Genomic DNA, 15044 nt, shown 5'->3' with positions numbered 1-15044 from the left:
TGAGCTAGCTAAAGGCTGTGATTAATCTAATAGCAAATTCACTTAGAAAAAGAGGTGCACCGTCATATCTGCTTGGTGAGTCTTTTTAGTTTGAGAGTTACTGGTGGTAAAGATCAATGAACCAAGAGATTTGCCCATTTTACAGCCTTCTTCCCCTTTCAGGTGTGGTTTACTGCATGTAGTATCCTGTGCCATCAGCATTTGGGAATGCAAGGTGCCTGGATGGAGAGGTGTGGAGGACCTAGGCAGGTGAGGGTACTGTAGCCTCCAGATGCCTTTTGTATGTATGATTTCTGACTCAGACATGGTGTTGGGGAGATGGGATAGGAGACAGCTGTTTAGGCAAAAGTGGAAAATTAGCCTAAAGGGAAACTGCATCTCACATAGAAGATGAAGAAAAAGGCAACTCCTAGTGAGGGAGATCTCAGGATGGGGCTCTGTGTAGTGATGAGAAAATCATTTACTCTCTGTATGCCCGTTTAAAACAAAAGTAAAACTCTTTCTTTTTCAGATCCTATACATCTTCCAATTTTAAAAACAAAATGTCGTAAGGATTCGACAGAGGTTGACTGTGAGAACCGAACAAGATAGCATGCTGGGTGGAGTGTTCAAATCTGTTCTCATCCAAGCAGTGAGCATGGAGTTGTACTAAGCCTTTCAGAGAGGAACCATGGGATCCACACGTAAACTCTCACCTCAGGCCAATCAGACAAAGCAAGCAAACCTCCAAACAAAAAGAATTTGATTAACCTAGACCAAGAATTGTTTTTATAAAGGCTGGGAGTAATGCTTACCATTTAACAGGACATCCAGACCACTGGCTTTCTGATTTTGTCGTCATTGGCATCACCATAGAGATTTAAAACAATCTCTGTAGAGACTCTGATTTCATTTCATGTGCTCAGTACTTCTTATGAAAGGAGCCATGGTGCTTCTCATGTTTTGACTTCATCGGAAGCACTCTTGAGGCCCACCCTCAGATGCTGTGATTCCTCACTTCTAAGGATGAGGATAAGAACTAACAGTTCATTCAATTTTATATGACTCTGGTGTCTGCCTAGCATATGTCAGAGCTAGCACCCAGACTACCTATAGTGTAATGCTTATGTCATTTGCTGTGATGCAATCCCTGTCATATTTCATGTTTTTCTGGTTAAAAGAAGAAGATAGACTCAAAAGTCTGTTCTTTGCTCAGCAAATAGAAAGATTTTTCTATAGCTGGGAAAATATAAACTTGTTGTTGTTTTTGGCCACAATATGTGGCCAAATGAACACAATATCATTTGATTAAATAGAACTGGTAACAGAAATAACCCATCTTATACAAAGGATGTTTTCTCGCAAGTATATTAGCTTGAAATTGTCCTCTCAGAATAGAAGATATCATTTGATGGACACCTGGTAAGCAGTCGTGTGTTCAACAAAATGGATTTTTGAAAGAAACTTTTAGATTTGAAAAGGAACTTGGATTCCTTTTCTCTGCAGATGTCTCTGTGAGCAACAGAATGAATGATTCACCTTTCCAAATCCTTGGTGTCAAAATAACTAAAGCAACACAGCATAATTTTCAGAAATAGAATCCTATTAAACTTTCACAGCCCATGGAAGATGCCATTGTGAGAATGTGCAGAATTGATCATCACATCTTTATTACTTGTAGCGGTTTAGAAGGGCACTCAAGGTTGATTTGGGTGTTAAAATGTATGAATTCTCTCTTCCCAGAAGAGCATAAATCCTAAACGTTCATGAGCACCCCTTACGGCAGACTCCAGGGTCTCAGTCACCTTCAAGTTAGGAAAATGAGGAACCTGCCTTGTCCATTTCTTCCCACGGGTGGATGGCAGGGAACTCTGCGCATATCTGCAGGGATAGCACCCAGACTGGGAAGAACTCGAATTGTTCTAGCTAATCACCTTTTTTGTATCATAAGTATGTTTTACGGTGAAAGACAGAAGGCTCTTTGCCCAGGCATTCTTTTCTTCTTGCCATGCTGTGCCAATCACAGATTGCCTGGGAAAGGTGTTTTTATATATCCATTAAAGTGGAAATAAAGGGATATTTCAGTAGAAAATATTTAATATCTGTTAAACTTAGCTTTATACAAAAAGATTAAAATCATCAATGTACGAACTTGTCTTTGTATTGCAGTTGGTAAATATCGAAGCAAACTGTTGTAGGTTTTTGTTTTCCATTTGGAGTTGGACAGGTGCTCATCTGTGGGCTTTCTTAACCAGAATCATATTACTGCAGATGCTGCTGCTTAACAAAAGGATATTATTAAAGAAAACGAGAGAAATGTTAATAGGACAGAAAGAGAGACCTTATACTACAAAGCAGGTACTATAATACATATTACATAGGCTGTAATATTCAAAAGGCATTTTAGGATGCTCTTAAATAAGACTGTGAAAGAACTATACAAATTATAAAACAAATATCAAAGTGGCATGGTAGGTACAGTCAGATTTTATTTTTATATTACATTTACAATGAAATAGCATTAGGGGCCGCAGTCGTATTTTTAGATGGGGTCTTCAGGTGCTTGTTGAAGTCTTTACACTGTGAGAGACACTGATAGGATGGTAGTACACCCCAGTCTGACCCTCTCTGGGAGGTTCTTGTCTTCATCTTTGAGAACAGCATTCTCTTGGCTAGTGGTAGTACTAGATACAGATGAAAACTATGAAAACAGGGTTTGTACTTCGTCGCTTAGGGAGTCACAGTAAGAAAACTGTCTGCACATGTTAAGTACACATGTAGTTCTCTTTGAATATTTTGATTCACATTTGGTTGTGGATGCAGAGGCCCCCCTATATTATAGAAGTAATTATTTCTCTTCTTCTCTCCAAGCAGGGAGTTCATTTTCTCCGTTTTTTTTTTTTTTTTTTTTTTAAGAAATCTTCAACATTCTTTGGATACATGGGATTTGCTTGTTCTCCTAAAACAATGTTCAATGCTACTACCCAGAATTTGCCTTTCTAATTTAGAAGAAAAGTCCCATCCCGGAGGTTTTGGGGTCATTTCTCACTTTGAGAGAAATGTTAGCTCTATTTCTAATTCTCCTAGTGTGTCTTTTCATCAAGGCCTTTCTTTCTCTGACAAACGGGCTACCAGAGATGCAGGCAGTACTTTCCTTTCAGGTGTGTGTTTACAGAGACACACTATTTCTTCACCTGCCCCTCTGTTCATACTCCAAACATCCGATACCATATTTCCTTCTCTCTGTGCTTCCAAAGATTGTTTCCTTCTGCTCAGAATGTTCTTTTTCAATTTAATTAACATTTTTCATTTATTTTACATACTGATCACAGTTTACCCTCCCTCCTTTCCTCCCCCACCCATCCCCTCCCCATCCACTCCTCCTTTGCCTCCATTCAGAAAGGGGCAGGCCTCTCATGGGCTCAAACAAAGCATGGCACCTCAAGTCGAGGCAGGATTGAGCTCCTCCCCTTGCTTCAAGGTTGGGCAAGGTAATCTAGCATGGGAAACAGGTTCCCAAAAGTCAGCAAAATGCCTGGAACAGGTCCTGATCTCACTGCTAGGAGCCTTACAAACAGACAACTGTCACACACATGCAGAGGGCTTAGGTCAGTTTCACGCAGGCTCCCTAACTGTTGGCCCAGACTCCATGAACTCCCACGAGCTCAGGTCAGCTGTCTCTGTAGGTTCCTCTGTCATGACCTTGACCCGCCCTGGCTCTTACAATCCCGCCTCCCTTTCTTCAGGAGGACTTCCAGAGCTCGGCTCAGTGCTTGGCTGTGGATTTCTGCATCCTGGCTCTCTGATGACAATTAGGGTAGCCACCAATCTGATACTGGAGATGGCCAGTTTAGGCACCCTCTCCACTATTGCTAGGAGTCTTAGCTGGGGTCATCCTTGTGGATTCCTGGGAGTTTCCCTGGCACCTGGTTTCTCCCTAACCCTGAAATGGCAACCTCTATCAAGATATGTCTTTCATTGCTCTCCCACTCAGTCCCACCCCCATTGCCTCCTGTGCCCAGTGGCACATGCCAGTAGGATTTGCTGAAGGAGGCAGATGCAGGAGGATCACAAATTCGAGGTCAGCCTGGGCTGCCCAGAGTGTTCTTTCTCTTCTTCTCTCTCAGTTCTTTTTCTTTGCCATTTCCTTTGCTGTTTAAGGAAATTTTAGTTTATTTTAAAGATACTAAAAATGTAAACATTATATTGAAGCTTAAGGACTTTCTCTGGGTTTCCATAAAGTTAATGTATGGATTTCATCATCATATTGCTGACTATTCATTGACATATTCTTTTCCGTAATAAACTGTGATTTCTCTGTCTCTGTCTGTCTCCCTCTCCCCCTGCTAAAATACACTCTAATGTTTATGGGCTAGATAAAAGGGTACCTAAGTGAACATGCAACAAAATGGAATGTTTCCTGAGTTGTGTGTGTGTGCCTCTGTGTGTTCATGTGCTTGTGCATGTTTGTGTGTATGCACACATGCGTGCTCATGTGGTGGTAGCGATTGAAGCCAGGGTTCTTCGCATGTTAGGCAAGTATTGTACCACAGAGCCATAGCCGCAGACCTTTCCTAAGGTCTTTAGCGTTGGAATAGACGTTAAGAAAGAACTGCAAAGACAAAATACCTTAGTTTGCTGAGTCCCCAGCCTCACATCACAGACACATCTAATACTTATTTATACATGTCTGGGTGTGCTAAAACAGAACCCGTGAGAATGAGGAGGTTAACTGGAAGCATATGTCCTTATCATTCAGTATGATCATGATTCCATCAACATATATTTTTAAAGCACCTGAAATAAAAAGCACCTTCTGCCAGCATTTTCAGGGTAACTATCAGTGGTTCTCAGCCATGCTGCTTGTTCTCTGATTGTAAGAAAATGTCTGCACTAAATGGAAGAGCCCTTTGGGTCATCCATGCAGTTGACTGCTCTGTAGGGAGGTTGTGTATTTTCCCTCTATTCTTCTTCGAACAACGTAATCAAACGTCTTTTCTTTGTTTTCTGAAATTCCTGTGCAATTACAGCCAGATGGGAAATAGAGGAAACAACCACCTGAAATCATTTCCGACAGTGTCTTTTTAGAAGGATAGAAACAGAAAGAATGGCTGCGTGGAGTCTCAGTGAGACAAGATGCTTGACTTAGTGTAGAGGGCATTTTTCTTTCCAATGCCGGGGACAGAACTCAGGGTCTTATAGAAGGTAGGCAAGGTCTCTACTATAGACATAGGTCCTCAGCCCCTAGAGTAGGGGACATTTTAAAAGCAGAACAGTCCTCTCCATCATCTTACAATGTGAAATCATATCAGATCACAAAAGACACCAACCACCTAAAGTTGGTCATAAATGAGTAATTAGGGGAGAACTCTTTTTGTTTCTTTTCACCGTGTTTATTTTTTATTGACATGCCTTCATTGTACAGGCTTTCAACCTTACACTTCTGCTTTTAGGGCACTCTCAGGCATCCCAGACTTGCCTGGAATTTTCTATGTATGACTGTGTTCTTCACATCTTCCTGCCTCTATCTCCCAAGTGCTGTGATTACTGGCATGTGACATCATCTCTTGTTTACATAATACAGGGTGCTGAGGATTGACTTCAGGGCCTTATGTAAGCTAGACAAACATTCTACCAACTGTGCTACAGGCCCAGCAATTCATTGTACATGGCTCTAATGAAGAGACTTTCATACAAGTATGTAATGTACTCTGACCACATCCTCCTTCACAACCCCCTCCCCTAGTCTTTATCTCCCATCCACTTTGTTACCCTAGATTGTATTGTTTCTAGTTTCAGGTCATTTATATATCCATGATTTTATCTATTTGTGTAAAATCAGGGTTCACAAATGAGAGAAGACGTGATATTTGATTTCCCGAATCTGACTTAATTCATTCAATATAATACTCTCCAGTTGCTTCATTTCCTGCAAACAACAGGATTTTGCCTCAATTTGTGGCAGAATTTGATTTAGCTTCTATGTTGGTGTAGTTCTGATGACACTAATGCTCATCTGTCAGTGATAAAAGTGATCTTCATTCCAAACTTCTCGATTAGACGAACCCCAGTGGATGAATTGTAACACGCAAATAGGGACTATTCACAGAACACCAGTACAAATCTGATTTATTTGTATTCTTCACATAAAAGAAGTATGTAGGATTTGTGGGATAACTCTGCCTTAAGGTACTTTTCTGCCAAGATTTGATGGCTTGGGTGTGATTCCCTGGGACCCACATGATGGAAGGAGAAAACCAATTTTTACAAATTGTCTTCTGCCCTTCACATTGGTGCCACAGCATGTATGTACATCCACACACACACACACCCAAATAAATAAAAATGTATTGAAAGTGACAAAAATAAAAACACGAACTAGGTAAAAAACATATATCAAAACAAAATTAGGTCTTTCAAAGTAAAATCAACCAGAACCATATTTATGTATACATGATTAAAATGGTAAAAGTTTTTCTAAGATGGTTTTTAAAATTTTTATTTTGTCATCATTATTTTTATTTTGTAGTGCTTGGGGTAATCAAACTCACAGTTTTGTGCTTGTCTGAGGTTTTAAGTTATAAAATTTTGATTATTGTGTATATTTGACTAGTGCTTACTCAACGTTATTCAAATGCCTTCAGGGTTTATGGACACAGCTAAAGAACTAGCAGATTCATATTGTGGTTAATAAGTTATTCTAAGGATTTTGGGGGAGGGGGTAATAGTCTTTTCCAAATATAAAACAACAGTTGTGACTTGGACTTTGTCTAATAGTGCTTTCCACTAACCACTCTAAGCCTGGGACACTTCTCACCATCACTATGGCTGTCTGCAGAATAAATCGAGGCAAGCCTGCTGTGTATATTCATGCCTTTTATCATATGTTGGCTGTGGAAGAATGTGTTGCTTCATAACAGCCCACTACTTACATTTCGGTCTTTGAGTAAGCATAGTAAAATTCAACAATGGCCACTGCGTCTCTAGAACTTCCTCACGTTAGTTGTAGGAAATCGATAGCAGCAGTTTCTGCCGGCCAGCTCTCCTGTCAGTAACAGGCCCTGTGTTGATGAGCTTGCAAGTCTTTAAACAGCCAGCCTTTGTTGAGTAGTAAGACACATTTGGTGTCATTTAAATGAATTTCCTTTTGTTGATCTGATTTTTAAACACTTTAAAAATTCAGCTTACCAGTTCAGTGCGGTTCCTGCCTTTTATTAAAGCCATCCCTTGTTCTTTTATGGTGTGGTGTTATATTTACTAAATAGTTTTGGGCTTGTAATTTAACCATTGTTGGAAATAAAAATGAAAGAATAACATTCTGCTGTAGGGACAGTGAAACCAAAAAAAAAACCCACTGGGCCTTAAAACAAAGTCTATTTTTCAGTCTCCAACACCGTACTTCTATATGAATGTCAAATCATTCATCCTGAGTGTGTCATTTCTGCCTGAGTCTGATTTATATATCTCTGGAAGTTGGGCACAGTCCCACTGCCAATGTGAATAATGCAAGTTTTAAGATTTTAGCCAATAGCATCAAGCTGTTTGGTTATATAAGCAAGGATAAAAAGGGGCTTTGAAATAAATAAGCTTTTTTATTATCACATTAAATATGTATGCTGTAACATAAAATATCTCAAGGTTTTACAATGTGCATACACAAGGCCCTGAAGATGTCTCTTTATATAGTACAAAATCTCATAAAGTGTTCATCTGACCAAAGAATATCCATCTTCCCTTTGTGGTTGGGGAAAGAACTAAGTGTAAAGCCGTGTATAATGCAGGCACTTCTTTCCTCAGGGTGCTGTTCTCTGGAATAGTTCACCTTAATGGCCTCCCTCATTTATGTAGTCACTGTACTTTTTTTGATGGATCATGATGACACTGAGAGATGTTCTGAGAAAGATGAGGACGTGGCAGAGTAGTTTAATATATGCAGAGACTTCTGCATCACAGAACTAGTACTGGATTCAGTCTAGGTCTACATGTTCAGACCAACATACAGTTTTCTAGTTTTGAGACAAGCTTCTAATTATTTAGCCCAAGCTAGCCATGAACTTGAAATCCTCTTGCTTCTCCTGAGTGCTGGGGTTAGAGATGAGTACCACTATGCCTAGCCATTTTGCATGTTTTGATTGACTTGACCAATAAAACTGGAAATTCATCCTAATTTTCATCCTAACATATTGAAAAACAACAAACAAACTATCAGTCTTTCCTGTGTTAAAAAGTTAACTCTAGGGGCTGGAGCTCAGTGGTTAAGAGCACTGGCTGCTCTTGCAGAGGACTTGGGTTTGGTTCCCAGCATCCACATGATGGCTCACAACCAGCTGTAACTCCAGTTCCAGGGGATCTGATACTCTTCTGGTCCCCATGAGTACCAGATATATTTAGGCACTTGTACACATTCATAAAATAAATTTTTACATCTAAAACAGGTTAACTTTAAAGACTGTGTGTGTGTGTGTGTGTGTGTGTGTGTGTATGTGTGTGTGTGTGTGTGTGTGTGTGTGTGTGTGTGTGTGTGTTTAAAGAGAGCCTTGGTTGGCCAGGGATATCACACAGTGTTCTCAATTCCCTACAGTGATCTAGGTGAAAGAATGTTTTATAGACAATGGTTCAGGTGAGACTTGATTCAACAGCTGTTTAGTAATGTTATGCTGGATTGAGGTGGACCTCAGAGGGGAAAGTGCTTACCTAGCTTATTCAAAGCTCCGTGTTAGGTTCCTAGCACCACAAATCTACTTTAAGTATAAATTAAGAACTTTGTTAACAGGGGCTGGTGAGATGACTCAGAGTTTAAGAACATGTACTGATCTTGCAGAGGACCCAAGTTCAATTCCTAGCACCCACATCTAAACTCACGACTGTAACTCAACTCCATTTAGATCTGGCACCTCTGATCTCTGAGAGCACCCCAACACACACACACACACACACACACACACACACACACACACACACACACACTAAAAAGCCAATCTTTACAGAGATTTTTATTAATGGATGATGGAAATAGATGAGAAACAAGCTAGCTACATACTAATGCTACTTGCTATAACTATTATAATTTAAAGTAATGTGAACTAAGATGATGTCTGTATGATTTGATTTTGCTAAATTATAAGAAAAGGAAAGAAGTAAGAAACATTGTGATATTCACTTATAATATTATGATTCCAGTACTTGGGAGGAGAGGAGGGAGGATTTTTAGTTCAAGGTCGCCTTCTATCGAAGCAAAATTCATTGCTTTTTCCTAAAACCTGAGCTAATTTTTCTCTGATTCTGTGATGACTCTCATTAATAATAGTCTAAACTTGAATAATAATAAAAAACACTAGATCACATTGATGGGTTTCATAGTATTAGAAAGATATGCAAGTTGCCAAGGGAGAGGAGTAATTGGTAGTGTTGCCCAGTAGCAAAATCCATGAACCACATTAATTATTGGACTGTTAAGATATCCACAGTGCTGAAATAGTGGCACTTTTATCTTGGATTTTGTCTGGGACACAGCTGTATCATTGGATTTAAAACTTGCACAACAGTAGGAATTCATCTCTGATACCTTAAACCTAGACAACTAACTACTCATGGCTGGAGAGGTCATAGACCAAGGAATGATCCTACTACAGCCACTTTCTAAACATACTAAATTCCTAACTTATCCTTGTATTCAGATAAGTGTTGTTCTCACTGCCCATCAAAGAAGCTTCTTTTTGCAATAGATGGAGATGATTACAGAGATCCACAACTGGTTAAAATACAGAGACTTAAGGACTGTGGGGTGCCAAACCCTAATGGATACATCTCCAATGAAAGCCTCAAGGCTCAGGCAGTGGGGGTCACCCCTTCCTGCATGTACATACAAATAAAGCTACATGGATTTAGTAGGTTATGTGTACATATGTCCGTAGACATACATACACACACACATGCAAGTGCACATGTAACAATAATAAATAAAGAAGAGACCACGAATTTAGGAGGGGAACATGGGAGAAGTTGGGGGTGGGTGGGAGTGATGTAGATGCTATGCTCATGTGGGAGGTCCTCAAAAAATTATTAAAAAACAACAGCAATAACAAAAAGAAAACATTTAAGACAAAAATACCTAATGGTGCTTAAGGAAATAATGGCTGACCACCAATTTGACTGATTAATTACGTCCTTCCCTTGGTTTTGGCCTCAGCAACTCAGTTGGCTAAATTTGAACAACTGTTTTTACTACAAAAACTATCAGTAAGAGAGTTAATGCTGGGGAACAAAGAAGTCACTCCAGTTCTTTTAATACTTTAATATACCCCTAGTACCTTTATAAGCAGTATGTTGCATTTTGTCTGTGCTTAATGCACATAAAAACAGTATGCACACACACTCTCCCCTATGCATCTTAGGTTAGGATTTATTTTTGTTGATATCATATATGTATACATATATATACATTTTCCACTCCTTCCTTCCCTCCCTCCCTCCTTCCTTCCTTCCTTCCTTCCTTCCTTCCTTCCTTCCCTCCTTCCTTCCCTCCCTCTCTCCCTCCTTCCTTCCTTCCTTCCTCCCTTACTCTCTTTTCTTTTTTTTTTTCTTTTCTTCTTCCTTCTGTCTTTTCTTCTTTATTTCTTCTTCTTCTTCTTCTTCTTCTTCTTCTTCTTCTTCTTCTTCTTCTTCTTCTTCTTCTTCTTCTTCTTCTTCTCCTTCTCCTTCTCCTTCTCCTTCTCCTTCTCCTTCTCCTCCTTCTCCTCCTCCTCCTCCTCCTCCTCCTCCTCCTCCTCCTCCTCCTCCTCCTCCTCCTTCTTCTTCTTCTTTTGGTTTTTTGAAACTGGATTTTTCTTTGTGGTCCTGGGATTCTCTTTGTAGACCAGGCTGGTCTCACATTCCCAGAGATTCACCTGCCTCTGCCTCCCAAGTACTGAGATTAACGGTGTGTGCCTTCATGCCCGGCATTTTCCACTCTTTTCTTAAAGAGTTAAAAAAATGTCAATTCCTGCTGTGTTTCTGGGAATATGGTATCAGTTTCCTCTCATAGTCTCATATCATTTCTCCTTTTGTATAAAGCAACTGCTCAGTTTTTGGGCAGGCACCATCTTGTGGGCTAGAAGACATAGTGGAAGGCTGTGACTAGCTTTGGCATCCCATACTCAGCAAAAGTGGGGCTTTCCATCTCCTCGGGACCTTAAACCCCCTTGGTCTTTGATCAGTCCCTGGTTTGTTCCATTCTCTTCTTGGTCAGGCAGTTTGTTTTAACCACCTCACCACCATGGTACCAAGTCCTTCTTCCGATTCTGTGGTATGGTTCAGGACTCAAAAGATGCTCATGGACCCTAGGGCTTCCCCTGTCTCTGCTATTCCCATCTGTTCCTCTCTTGGAATTCTTTCCTCTGCCTTAAGTACCTATGAGTTAGTTGTGTGGTAATCAGTGCTGTGGCTGCATGGCATGGATCTACTAACAGTTCCATCTTTCTTCCCAATTTCTCCCTGGACCATAATTTTTAGTGAACCTTTTTGCATGTGGAAATCAGACGAAAGAAAGAAGCCGATAACTCGAGATGAGGGATTTAAAGCAGAGAGCCTGGACACAGAAAGGTTTGAAGTTAAAAGGTTTGGTAGTTAATTCTTAGGAAAATATACATGTGATTAAATGGTAGAATTTATTTTCATGTCTTATTTCTTTTTATTTTATTTTATTTTTTTGTTTAGGCTGACAAAGAACAGGAAAGTACTTTCTGATTCACTGTTAGTTCTTCTCTCACTATTGGTGGTGATCAGGAGGCCAGACAGAGTCTCCCCAACTTGGGAGAGACAGGTGGAGAAGTGGAGAATGTGACTGTATCCCTGTAAATGTACAATAGAGCACATCAATCTGAGGGCAATGGATGCAGCTGTTGTGATGAATCTACAACAGTAGTTAGGAAAAGTATGTCAGGGAAGTCTTGTTCTTAAAGTTTTTAAAAAAGATGTGAGGGCTACATGCAAATAGGATATATTTCACTCATATTTTACAATTCAATGGCTTATTCTTCAAAGAAAGAACAAATGCCATCTGGGGCTAAGTATAAGAAAATGAATTCGTTTCCATAAGTGCCATAAAATTTTTGTTATAATCGCATATTTTCTAGGTGACCTTTCAGCTATGATAATGTTTGAAGTTAGCTTTCCCAATGGACGAATTGCAATTATAAGGCTATAGTTATAATAGCTCAGGTCACAGGTGAAATAATAGAATATCATTAGCAATGACATTTGATTGTTTCCTTTTTATTTTCCAGATTATGTGTCAAATTTCTCATGAAATCAGAGAGCGTGGGGAGTCATTACTGGGGTTAATGGTACTGCAGTTTTATTACCATGTAATTAATTATCATTTAGTATGGAGAGATTTCTTCTTAATCTCAGAGGTTTGCACAAGAAATTCAGGAGATGGGAATCTTATCCATGCAAATAGATCTTGGATCTTTACAACTATTTGATTTGCTACAACACTATTCTATACTAAAAATTAGAAACTTCCCAAATCACTGAGATAAAATTCTCTTGAATTTCCCAATTAAAGAAATAGGTGTGTGTGTGTGTGTGTGTGTGTGTGTGTGTGTGTGTGTCTATGTGTATCTGTGTGTGTGTGTCTGTCTGTCTGTGTGGCATGTATGTGTGTGTATGTGTGTGTGTATGTGGTATGTATGTGTGTGTGTGGTGTGTATGTGTGTGTGTGGTGTGTATGTGTGTGTATGTGGTGTGTGTGTGTGTGTGTGTGTGTGTGTGTGTGTGTGTGATGTGTATATATTCATGTTGTGTCATGTGTATGGAGATGCTTGTTAAGGCCAGAGAAGGCTTCACATCCCTTGGAGCTGGAGTTAGAGATGATTGTTAAGTGCCAGATTTGGGTGCTGGGATTGAGTTTGTCTTCTGGGAGAGCGACAGGCACACTTAACCGCTGAGCTATCTCTCCAGTCCCACAATTCTCCCAATTTTTAAATGTTGTTTGCAGTTTTATTTTCATATAGTCTTCTCTTCTTCTGGTGACCCTTTATAAAACAAAACAAAGCAAAACAAACCTCTCCATGGCTCTACAGCAGCCAGGGTCTGTACAAACGTCCGTGGCCCATGTTGCCACCAAAGGCCACATGAATGCTCAGAGTCTAGGCCACAAGTTGTGGCCATGTTGGCATCCGACGGCTGTGCCACCATCGGGGCCATGCTGATCTGAGTGGTCTGCGCTGCCAGCCAGGGACATGGTGATGTTCTGGCCTGAGCTGCTGCCTAGGGTCATGTCTGGGTCCATGGCTCTGCAGTAGCCATGGTCTGAGTTGATGTCCGTGGCTCTTGTTACCACTGAGGGCTGTGTGGATGTCCGGGGTCTTGTCAGCCACCTGAGACCCTGTTGGTGTCTAAGGGTCATGCTGCCACTGGAGCCATACTGATCTGGGTGGCCAGCGGTGCCACTAGGGCCATGGTGATGGCTGGGCCCAGGCTGCTGCCAAGCGCCATGTCTGGGTGTGTGGTCCCGCTGCATCTGGAGTCTGTGTTGATGTCCATGGCCCGTTTTATTACAGGGGGGCCATAGGAAGCACACATGTTGAAATCCGAGGGCCAGGTTGAACTGGCTATGCCTTTTACTGGCCCTGGGATAACTGGTTATGTCCTTCGCTGGATACTGAATCAGGAGATCTGGTCCTGCCGCTCATGGAAGTGCTGGCCCCAGCACTAGGGAGAGATGGCCCCACCCCTTACCATGGGCATGGGAGAGCTGGCCCTGATTGCCTGGGAGTAGGAGAGCTGGCTCTGCCCCTTGCCAGAGAAGGTTGATCCCAGCATTCCAGACCGACCAGCTCAGCTACCAACCAGGCCAACATCTTGGGCCTTGGGTTGGCCCACCTTAACATACCCTATCTATGACCTGCTGGAGTGCTTGAAGGGACTGGTCCTACAGAACTATAGCCACAGCATCTCCATGACTCAGGGCAGCAGTAGGATATTGGAGAGGAGTTTCAGTGAGGGTTCAGTGATGACGCTGTGCCAGAGGCCAGAGGACTTGAACCAGACCAATGACTCATTGCAATGAACATTTGTGGGTGGATCTGATAGGACAAAAGGGTGTACTGTGTGACACACACACGGCAGCTCTCAAGGCCACTAGGATGAATGAAGAGGTGTTGGAGAGATGGGAAAGACGGAGGAGTGAGGTGGATTTTTGTTTGTTTGTTTGTTTTTAATTAATTTGGGGGGGTTCTTTTGGGGAGATGTGAGGGGTAGATATGGAGGGATGGGAGGTGAGTTGGGTTGGGATACATGATATGAAATTCCCAAAGAATCAATGGAGTTATGTTATAAAAAAACAAAAAACTCATTACGCTGCTAAAAAGAATTAAAAACATGACGTTTTATATAGAGTAATAAGTCTTTCAGAAATGCAGGCTTACATAAATATCAAAGAAAAAAGTACACTACTACCTTTTCCTATCATTTGGTTTTATGACATATTATTGGGTCAGAAACTCATGGCCTGGTATTTTGCTTGTTTTCAGATAATCCACTTAGTTAACATGTTTAATGAGATATTATTATAATTTCATATTTTGGCTTTTTCAACCTATGTCTTTTGGGGTGAACCAGATTTCAGTGTCCATGAGATATATGCAGATCTGTGTGGGTATATGTGTGTGTTGGTTTTGTTGTACAACATTTTGCTGTGATAAAGGCTTTAGAATGCATCCTTGATGAAACAAAATTTCTGACTTCATAGAGGCAATTACAGAATGCTTTGCGTTATTGTTAAATCTAATCCTTTAATGTAGAGCAAAATACTTTTCAATCTTTCCATACGTACTTGTGATTTATTTTCTTTCCGAAAAAGAAATAAGGGGGAAAGTTTCATCAAGTATGTGAATGAATATATAATGTGACATTTTACATTTTATTTATTGACATTTAGTCCTTTGAAAGTGTCTAAGCTGGTTTAATTTGCTATTAAATGAAAAATGGACTGTTTTTAAAACAGCTATAGCATTATATTGCACCGATATAGCTTCATGCTTGTCTTATCAAGAGCAAGATATTAAGAGGATTTATAATGT

The 15044-nt window shown here is 40.5% G+C and overlaps 1 pseudogene; it reads right to left on the bottom strand.

Moving 5' to 3' along the window:
* The window catches only part of LOC131924578 (nucleolar RNA helicase 2-like), a 91559-nt pseudogene extending 78307 nt beyond the window's left edge, over window positions 1-13252 (bottom strand).
* Between the last annotated feature and the right edge of the window lie 1792 nt (window positions 13253-15044).

The sequence above is a fragment of the Peromyscus eremicus genome, chromosome 14 (genome assembly GCF_949786415.1).
Source record: "Peromyscus eremicus chromosome 14, PerEre_H2_v1, whole genome shotgun sequence".
NCBI classification, from domain to species: Eukaryota; Metazoa; Chordata; class Mammalia; order Rodentia; family Cricetidae; genus Peromyscus; species Peromyscus eremicus.
The sequence above is the reverse complement of the archived record's forward strand: the minus strand, read 5'-3'. Positions and strand labels throughout refer to the sequence as shown.